We start from the raw sequence: 10,736 nt of genomic DNA, 5'->3' as shown, positions 1-10,736 counted from the left end.
ATTGCTCATTCGATCCGTCGACCAGTCGACGTACGGACAATTGATCCTCAGGTCTATCCGACATAGAATTAAAGGCAGGGCACATGAAGCATTGAACCTTTGTAATACACCACTCATTTGGGACGAAATTAAGGCAAACCTTAAACGACTTTACACTTGCAAGAAGACAGAAGCTATATTAATCCGAGAAATCCAAACCTTACCAAGCGGACTCTCCATCAATAAACTATTTTTCGCAATAGCAGAGTTGAGGGGCCAACTAGTATCTTTGACAAAAGATTCGAACCGAGATGCTCAGAGCATCACGGCAAAACACGCCCTATACTCCGACATCTGCCTCAATGCATTTATTGTCGGATTAAACGGCCCATTAAAAACAATAATAAGATCTCGTAATCCGGAATCTTTAGAAAAGGCTTATGAGTTAGCACAGACGGAACAGAATTTTTATTACCAAAACTCTAACGGTAACAACAATAATCGTTACCGTGACAATTTTAATGAACGACAAAATAATAATCGCCGCGAAAACTCTTCTGATCAACAAAATTATCGCCGCCGCGGAAATTCGGGCGAACGAAATCGCCCATATCAACGTTACGAACAGAACCAGAAACAAACAGACAACAATAACACTAAAAAGAACGATACACGACAACCATCCCAGAACCGACAAGAAGGTCACTCGTCTAGAAACCAAAACCCATTCCGGGCTAATTCAAGATCAAACGACAACACCCCTACTGCTTCCTGCAACATCAACGATGGTGCAAATTTTTTACAAGAAGCCTCGGACAACCAGTCGGATTCTTAAACAAAAAGTCCCACGGGAAATCTTTACCTTATGTCCTTTTATCCTCAAAACTCCTTACAACTAACCCACATAAATTTCTTATAGATACTGGATCGACTTACTCTTTTATAAAACCGACTTTAGTTTCAAAAGACCACATTAAAAAAATAAACGCCCCTATTGACATTCATACCGTTCTCAATAAATTCCAGATCCAGGAATATACAGACTCTTTGAATAATTCGATTTAACAGAAGAACCAAAATTCTTCCTATTTGATTTCCACCCACATTTTAACGGTCTCTTGGGTATGGACTTTTTGAGTACCTTAGATGCAAAAATAAACATAGCGGACTCTATTCTAGAAATAAAAAAGACTTCTTTACCAATCCTAACAAGTGTAAACCCAGTAGACACAATACATACTGTACCACTAAATACAAAAATCAGACTGTCGCTCCCTGTAAACATAATGGAGGGAGATTTCTTATTCGAGACCACAACCCTAAACAACGACTTATCAATCACAGGGGGCTGTATACTGCACTGGATGGCTCTGCACACTTCGAAGTATGCAACACATCGGACTATGACCAAACACTATTCCTAGAGGAACCATTAAAAGCCGAAATAACCCATTTACGAGACTACGAGTACTTGAACTGCATGTCCGCGGGGGAACCCCACAACCCACACTTTCAGACCAAATTAGATATTCAAACATGACACTTAAACAACGAAGAAACACAAAATTTACTTAAACTTTGTAAACAATTCAAAAAACTCTTTTACAATGAAAATAACCAACTGACGTTTTCAAATGTTGTCAAACATTCGATTCCCACAGTAGACGACGTCCCCATACACACATAATCCTACAGATATCCCTTCATACACAAGGAAGAAGTTCGGAAACAAATTTCGAAAATGCTTCAACAGAATATTATCAGAAATAGCCATTCCCCTTGGAGTGCACCTGTATGGGTCGTACCTAAGAAATCCGACTCGTCAGGTCAGAAAAAGTGGCGATTGGTAATTGATTTCCGTAAATTAAACGAAAAAACGATTTCAGATAGATACCCAATTCCTAATATAGCAGACATATTGGACAGTATAGGGAAAACTAAATACTTTACAACAATCGATCTGGCTAGTGGTTTTCACCAGATCGAGACGCAAACAAAACAGCGTTCACTGTCGAAAACGGACATTACGAGTTCACAAGAATGCCTTTCGGTCTCAAAAACGCACCTGCGACATTCCAGCGCGTTATGGACAACGTCTTGGGAGATCTGATAGGAAAAGTTTGTCTTGTATATCTCGACGATATTATTATATTTTCCCCTTCACTACAAAGCCACATAACAGATATTAAATCCGTGTTCACTAAACTGCAAACAGCAAACCTGAAAATACAACCCGCAAAGTGCAATTTCCTAAGAAAGGAAATTGACTTTTTAGGACACATTGTTACACAAGAAGGAGTAAAACCTAATCCCGACAAAATCCAAGCAATTAACAATTTCCCTTGTCCAAAAACTGTTAGGGAAATTAAGTCCTTCTTAGGCTTATTGGGTTATTACAGGAAGTCCATAAGAGACTTCGCTAGAATAACCAAACCTTTAACCAGACAACTAAAAGGAAAAAAATCAATAGTGATAGATGAAGAATTTAAAGAGGCAGTAGCCTATTCCAAAAATCTCTTGTGTAATGACCCGATTCTAGCTTACCCTGATTTCTCGAAACCGTTCACTCTAACCACAGACGCGAGCAACTACGCCATAGGCGCAGTATTATCTCAAGGTCCAAACACCAACGATAGGCCTATCTCATTTGCCAGCAGAACACTACCCGACACCGAGGTTAGATATTCGACAATAGAAAAAGAGATGCTTGCAATTGTTTGGTCTGTGGGACACTTTAGGCCCTACCTTTTCGGTCGCCGATTTAAAATAGTGACCGACCACAAACCGTTAGTCTGGCTAGAAAACCTTAAAGGCCAAAACCCGAAATTGCTTCGGTGGAAAACCACTTTAGCCGCCTATGATTACGAAGTAGTCTATAAAAAAGGATCGCAGAATGTCGTCGCTGATGCACTCAGCAGAATAGAACCCAACCTAAATGTAAATGAAGATCCAACAAGAATATCAGTTGCCCAGAAACCATTAAACTATTTTAACATCCAAACAATTTTTCAAATCGGTCCATCAATCCCGGTACAATTAATTACCCCCTTTCCTCACAAGATAAGACGCATATTTTCGGAACCAGAATACACATTTGACGCAATCACAAAAATATTACAGACTATTTTAAAACCAAACAAAATGCATGCCATACTAGCACCAGACAACGTCTTTGTTATAATTGAAGAAGCATACAACAACTACTTTACAGAAAATAACCTGTATAGTATTTGTCGTTGCTCATCACTTCTAACCGACCTTTCTGATTTACAAGAACAAAAACAAAGGGTTCAATCATACCATCTTAATAGTAACCACAGAGGTATCGACGAGACCCTCAACCATCTTAAAAGAGACATTTATTTCCCACGTACATATGAAGGAAATTATTACACAAATAATTAAAGACTGTGACATTTGTCTAACACTCAAATACGATAGACAACCTCACAGACCCTTCTTCCAAACCCCACCGGCACCAAAAGGACCCTTAGATATTATTCATATCGACATTTACGTAATCAACAATACAAATAACTTGACCGTCATCGATAAATTCTCAAAATTCGCACAAGCATACCCATTAACCAATAGGAACTCAATTAAAGTAATAGCAGCACTATCAAAATTTTTCAGTACCTTCGGCCTACCGAAGAAAATTGTGTTTGACCAAGGTGCAGAATTTTCGGGAAATTTGTTCACCGATTTTCTGACCCAGTATAATATAGAAACTCACACCACCTCTTTCCAACAATCAACGGGAAACGCACCCGTCGAACGACTCCACTCGACATTCACGGAGCTCTATAGAATAGTTGAAAACCGCAGGAAAGAGCTTCAACTCGAATCCGATCACGCGGAGATATTTGCAGAGGTATTGACAACATACAATAATTCAATACACTCTAGCACTGCCCATACACCGTTCGAACTTTTTCATGGCAGAACCCACATGTTTGAAAAAACAGTAAAATTTGACAGTCATCACGACTACTTGGCAAAACTGAATGAATTCAGGAAGGAAATTTACCCCAAAATCCAAGAACAATTAGATAACCAGACGGAAAAAAGGCTAACCAAATTAAACGAAAATAGGGAACCACCAATCCAAGTTGAACCTGACGATGCTATCTTTAGAAAAGAAAATAGGAGAAACAAACTAACACCTAGATTTTCCATACACAAAGTCAGAACCGACAAAGGAGTTACGTTACTAACAACCAGACAACAGAAACTACACAAACAGAAAATAAGAAAGATAATCAGGAGAAATAATAACACCCAATGAACTACTTCATTCCAGAACTACCCATTCCGCCACGCAGTCTTTATCTTTAGAAAGACTCAACGGATCTTCACCCCTCGCCTTCATTCATCTGGGAGACGCTCGTATAACACAGAGCTACTCAATCCTAACCCATGTCGTAGATGTCCAAGAATTTAAATTATGCCTTATCGGAATAAAAGACACGTTAAAAGCCCTTAGACTAGATGAAACATTTGACATTTCGCTAGGAATTATAAAAGGGAAACTACAACAGCTAGAAGCAAGAATAGACACCCTACTTCGACACGCCAGAACAAAAAGAGGCTTAATCAACGGCCTAGGGACTATTCTCAAGTCAATTTCGGGTAATTTAGACAACGACGACGGACAAAACATACTCGCAGAAATAAATACCCTGAAAGTTACCTCTCACACATTAAAAAATGATCAAGATAAACAAGAAAATTTCAATAAACAGGTTATTATTAGACTTAATAATATTACGAATCATATAAATAACGAACAAATTAAAATACAAAAATTTCTAGACACAGCACAAAACACTATCTTCAAAGAACTTAGGGAAGATAGGGAAAACATTTTTACACTACAATATATTAATCGAATAAATTTCCATATTGACACCTTGAAAGAACATATTAACAATATAGCTGAAAGCCTTCTGGCCAGCAAATTGGGCTTAATCCCAAAATTCTTATTTAACAAACAAGAAATAAATATTATAAGAAATATGTTAACCACACAAAATATTACCCTACAATTAGATGAACTAATATACTTACACCATCTTGCTTTACTTTTAGTAACAAACTATTGTTTAACGTTAAGATACCAATTTTCGATTCAAAAATTTATAAGTTCACCCACATCATACCTCTACCGATAAACAATTCGCATTTCATCATTTCCCCCGAATATAATAACAACACTTTACATCAATTTCGCGAAAGCTGCCTTAAAGTAGAACACGAGTTCTTCTGTCAGGGAATCCACGCTGACCCGACGATGAAAAACAACGAGTGCCTGGCAGACATCGTCAATAACGTTAAAGAGACAAAATGTGACATGATAGACACAGGTCACGAAACCAACATATTCGAACCAGAAAAAGGGTTTATTTTCATTTTCAACGGAAAGAACACCACCCTTAAATCAACCTGCAACAATGAAACACTTTTAAATGGCTCTTTCATAGTGCGTTATAAGAATTGTACCATATGGATAAATGGAATAGAATACAGCGACAAAGAACTAGTGGAACATGACCATTTCACTTTCATACTCCCACCAGTCGTCAAGATAACAAAAAATCAAACCATCGAAGCACTATCACTGGAAAAATTACTCTTAGAAACCCTTTCGACAGCTGGAAAAATCATCAACATGAATAATATAACACGCTACAAATTCACGGCTATATATTCAGCAATATCATTGACCCTTATCCTGATCGTCATCCCCCGATTATGTCATAAACCGCAGACCATCTTCCTCCCACACCCGCCGACTGTCACTACCTTGGTGGAGCCGACCATTCCTTCGTTATGGCCCTCTCTCCACTCTAGGGGGGAGGAGTTACCGCACACATTGTCGCGGACACATCGCCGCCCCCCAAACCTCAGCGACTCAATCAAATGGTCATTAACCCAAACGCTGGACACAAACGCTGAGTTTGGGAGCCAACGGAAGTAAGCAGAACCAACACTTAACAGCTACGCGAAACATAAACAGACCAACACATCAGATATGCCAAACCTACCAACTATGCAGATTCTCATTCTCCACTCGAATCTGCTGGATATGCGAATTCCCGATCATACCATTTTCATTCCCACATATTCCACTGTATTCCATAAGTTACGCTTGAGCTGGTAGAACAATAAAGATTCATTATACTTTTGACCGAAGTCGAAGCAAGTTGTCATTTTATTAAACACAATATTAAATACATTGAAACCATTCATTGGACTTAACTGGCAGTATACCAAGATACTGGAAGGACCGCTTTGGATTTTATTCCCCCAGTATCCGCAGATACTGTAATTCGCGCAGCGATGCAGACAGAGCCAGCACGTTTGCCAAACACCTTAAAAATGTCTTCCAACCAAATCCTGCCACCAATGCGTTTACTTTGCCGACTCTATCATACGAACCCCAGCCTCAACATGAGCCAATCGAGTTTCGCCCAAACGAAATCGTTAACATCATCAAAAGACAACTGAATCCGAAAAAATCCCCGGGCTGCGACCTCATAACTCCCAAAATGATCATTGAGCTCCCACACTGCGCCGTTTGCACTCTCACCCAGCTATTTAATGCCATCGCAAAACTTGGCCACTTTCCAGTGAGATGGAAAAAGTCAATTATAATAATGATAGCAAAGCCGGGGAAAGACCACACTATCCCCACGTCGTATAGACCTATAAGCCTACTCTCTTGCCTATCCAAACTCTTTGAAAAATGCCTAATGACTCGGATAAACACATACCTGAGAATCCAGGAAGGAATCCCGTCACACCAATTTGGGTTCCGTGAAAAGCATGGAACAATTGAGCAGGTCAACCGGATAACATCCGAAATTCGGAACGCGTTCGAAAAACGGGAGTACTGTACTGCCATATTTTTAGATGTCTCTCAAGCATTTGATAGAGTCTGGCTAGAAGGTCTAATGTAGAAGATCAAGACAATGCTCCCCTACAGCACCCACAAGATTTTAGAGTCTTAGCTTTACGACAGAAAATTTGTCGTGAGGTGCAACACTGCTATTTCTGACGATTACACTGTTGGAGCTGGAGTTCCTCAAGGTAGCGTGCTAGGACCAATTTTATATGTCCTGTACACAGCAGACAGCCCGACAAGCACACGTCTAACAACATCCACGTTTGCCGATGACACAGCTATTCTTAGCCGCTCAAAATGCCCGATTCAAGCAACTGCGCAGCTAGCTCTTCATTTGGTCGATGTTACAAAGTGGCTGTCAGATTGGCGAATTAAAGTGAACGAACTAAAATGCAAGCACGTTACGTTCACTCTGAACAGGCAAAACTGCCCGCCGATTACATTAAACAACACCCTACTCCCACAAGCAAACGAAGTAACATACCTAGGAGTACATCTCGACAGAAGACTCACATGGCGCCGGCACATTGAAGCCAAAAGAACACACCTAAAGCTAAAAGCCAGCAGCCTTAATTGGCTTATCAACGCTCGGTCATCTCTTAGCCTTGAATATAAAGTCCTGCTGTACAACTCAGTCCTAAAACCTATATGGATTTACGGCTCCCATTTATGGGGGAACGCCAGCAATAGCAACATTGACATAGTTCAAAGAGTTCAGTCGAAGATCTTGAGAACAATCACCGGGGCACTGTGCTACGTTCGCAACGAAAACATACACCGCGACTTAAACATTCTACCAGTCAAAGAAGTGATCGCTGAACAGAAGGCAAAGTACTTAACCAAGCTATCGGTGCACCCTAACCACCTGGCGAGAGGTCTAACAAGGTTGAGCAACCAATCACGCCTTCGTCGCAACGACTTACCCACCCAGCGAACGACCTGAGGGACGCGCCACCAGAATGCAGTCTTAGTATACTGTTAGTTAAATTTTAATGTTAAGATTCGCCAACTTATTGTTAGTCTCAAAATTAAGAGTAGATTAAATAAATAAAAGCAAAGGTAAAAAAAAAAAAGTTATCCTCGCTCGTTTTTGCTCTGTTGAAAAGCCGGCGGGTGGAGATTCGGAGCCGTTCCAGGTTGTCATTCCACCATGGGGCGTCTCTATCTGCTTTCCGTCTGCCAAGAGGGCAACTGTCCTCAAAAGCACTGGTTATCTTCTTGCAGAGGTTATCCACTGCCTGATCCAGTTCTAAAGAATGTCTGGGTATACCTGACGGTTCGTTAGAGAGATTAAGCTTAAGAGAGGACTTGAACCGATCCCAGTTTGTCTTCTTGGGATTCCTTTTGGGGGCGTCCCTAGCGGTGTTGAAGTCTACTTCAAATCTAATGATTCGGTGATCCGACATTGATTCCCCTGGCGACACATGCCAGTTCTTGATAAGTGTTCCTAGAGACCTGCTCATCAGAGTTATGTCTAGGACCTCCTCTCTTACTCTAGTAATGAATGTCGGTGTGGACCCGACATTAGCGATTTCTAGGTTACTATTTACAATAAACTTTATTAGCTGCTCACCTCTGTTGTTGACGTCGGTGCTTCCCCATATCACGTGATGTGCATTGGCGTCACATCCTATGATTAGGGGTAACTTCTTCCTCCTGCAGCATTCCACGAGTCCGATGATTTCCGGTGGTGGGCATGCTGCATCCCCAGCGAAATACGCCGATGCTATGGCGATCTCTGGTAACTTTCCTGTGCCGCTCAGCGTTACCGCGACACAGTCACTGCTTAGGAACTCTGAAAAGATATTATAATTGATATCTTTCCTTATTAATATGCATGCTCTTGGGTGTGCACCCCGTTGGTCGCATATTACCTTTGATTCCTTGGTGTACAGGGCTTTAATGCCCTGATTGCACCAAGGCTCCTGAATGAGAGCTAGCCTGAGATGTTGGGAGGTGAACAACCTGGCCAGGACGGCGGATGCCGCCTTGGCCCGGTGTAAGTTCACCTGGGCTAGCTGCGTGCTGCGGTGTGCAGCCATTACTGGAGCGGGTGCTCCATGTTTTGTGAAGGGGGCGGGCATTCCCCTTCACTGCCTTCCGTCAGGGTGACGTCGACCTCCTTCTCGTCGATATCTTCTAGGAGGGGGTTTTGTGCCACCTCCTTGGAGGGCGAGGGAGGCTCATCCTCACTCTCCACGTCCATATCGGCGATAGCCTCGTCCTCTGCACCCAATGGCTCTTGTGGCTTTCCGAAGGATTCCTCGACCTCCACTTTGCCGTCTTTGGGGCCGGGGGGCGCTGCTTCTGTTGCCGCCATCTTTGCCGCCTTCCTGAGACCACTCACCGAGACGGTCCCGAATCTTAAGTTCAGCTGGTGCCCTTTAGAGACGATCTCATCTCGGGTGAGTTGGTCTATCCCCATAACGAGGAGTGCCCCGCCTCCGTCGTTCCTTCGGGAGATCACCTACCAGAAATCGACCTCCATTCTGTTCTGGCGTCCCAGCATCATCAGAAGCTCCTCATTGCTTCTTTCTGCACTTCTAGGGCAGAAGACTGTGACGTTTCATGCCGCAGGAATGTCTTCTCCTACCCTAGTGTCAAGGGGCACGCCCTTCCACGTCCTTAGCTGAAGCGTTACAGCCCTCAGCCAGTCCGCCGAGTCCTGGTCCAAGCAGTCTATTAGGAGGTATCCGACCCTAAAGTGGATACCTCTGAAGGCGACTGCTGAGTCCCATTCAGACGTGACTACGTCGTCCATTATGGCCTCCTCCAGCTCGGCAAGCTCTTCGTTGCTCAGGTACACCTGCGGGTAGTCCTCTGGTAGTACCGCAACTCTGACTCTCTTGGCGGCCTCCGCGTAGGAGGTGTGTGTGCCAGTGAGAGGAGCCGCACAAGTGGAGGGTGGCTGCTTCTCACCCTTGTCACCCGCCTTCGGCACGCTGGGTGTGCCAGCAGATGCCTCAGGGGGGTCTCTTCGTCGCCGCCGCCTTCGATGTGCTAGGCTCATCAGGCCTTGGGGGACGGGGGGGAGGTGCCGCTGCCTCTTTGATGCCCTCTGACTTGGACCTTTTCGGGGTGTCCATCGGAGGGGTGAGGGTACTATTTGCCCGCTTGCTGGCAGGGGCAACGTTTTGTGCCACTGGTCGTGGCTCCTTCGCCTTCTTCAAAGCTTCATCAGGTGTCATGCCCTGCTGAAGATACCTGAGGTACCATTTGACCTTGGACCCCGACAGGCCTTTCCTGTTGGGGTCGCCAAGGCCTCCTGGTTGTCCTCTGGCTGGAAGGACATCTGCCTTATTGGCGGGCTTGGTCTTCTATACAGCCGCGGGGGGTGGGCAAGCCGGCCGGGATGGTTCTGCCGGTAGCCCACGTTCCCGAACTGGAACAGTCGATCGTTGTAGGGGTTGCCCCACATTCTGCGTCCGTGACGCTCTCCTGATGGAAGCTGCGCTCCTGGGTGGGGCTGGTCCCACCTGGGGTCGCACTCCGTCAAGGAGTCTGTTTTCCAAGAGCCTTGCGGCACTTGATGCAGGGATATCCTGCGGCAATTTGGTGTTCGTATGTTTTTCATAATCGAATCCCACGAGTTGCGGAGAAACTATGGTCCACCCGGGCAGGGATCCGCCATACCCAGGTAAGGCTCGGTTAGGACAGGCGGTCGCCACTTGCCTGAACCCTCCGTGAGAGACTGGGCTATTTGTTAATCCGGGCCCCCAGCCAGGCTGACTATCGGCACGGGTCGGATGACACCTTAGTCCGGCCCGGAGTGAGATTGTGTGGGGAGCAGAGTTGATAGGTAGACGAAGAGGAGTGTGTGAGGCTATACTTTTGAAGACGGCCAGACAAA

Source organism: Drosophila ficusphila, unplaced genomic scaffold (assembly GCF_018152265.1).
Source record: "Drosophila ficusphila isolate 14025-0441.05 unplaced genomic scaffold, ASM1815226v1 contig_470, whole genome shotgun sequence".
NCBI classification, from domain to species: Eukaryota; Metazoa; Arthropoda; class Insecta; order Diptera; family Drosophilidae; genus Drosophila; species Drosophila ficusphila.
The sequence above is the reverse complement of the archived record's forward strand: the minus strand, read 5'-3'. Positions refer to the sequence as shown.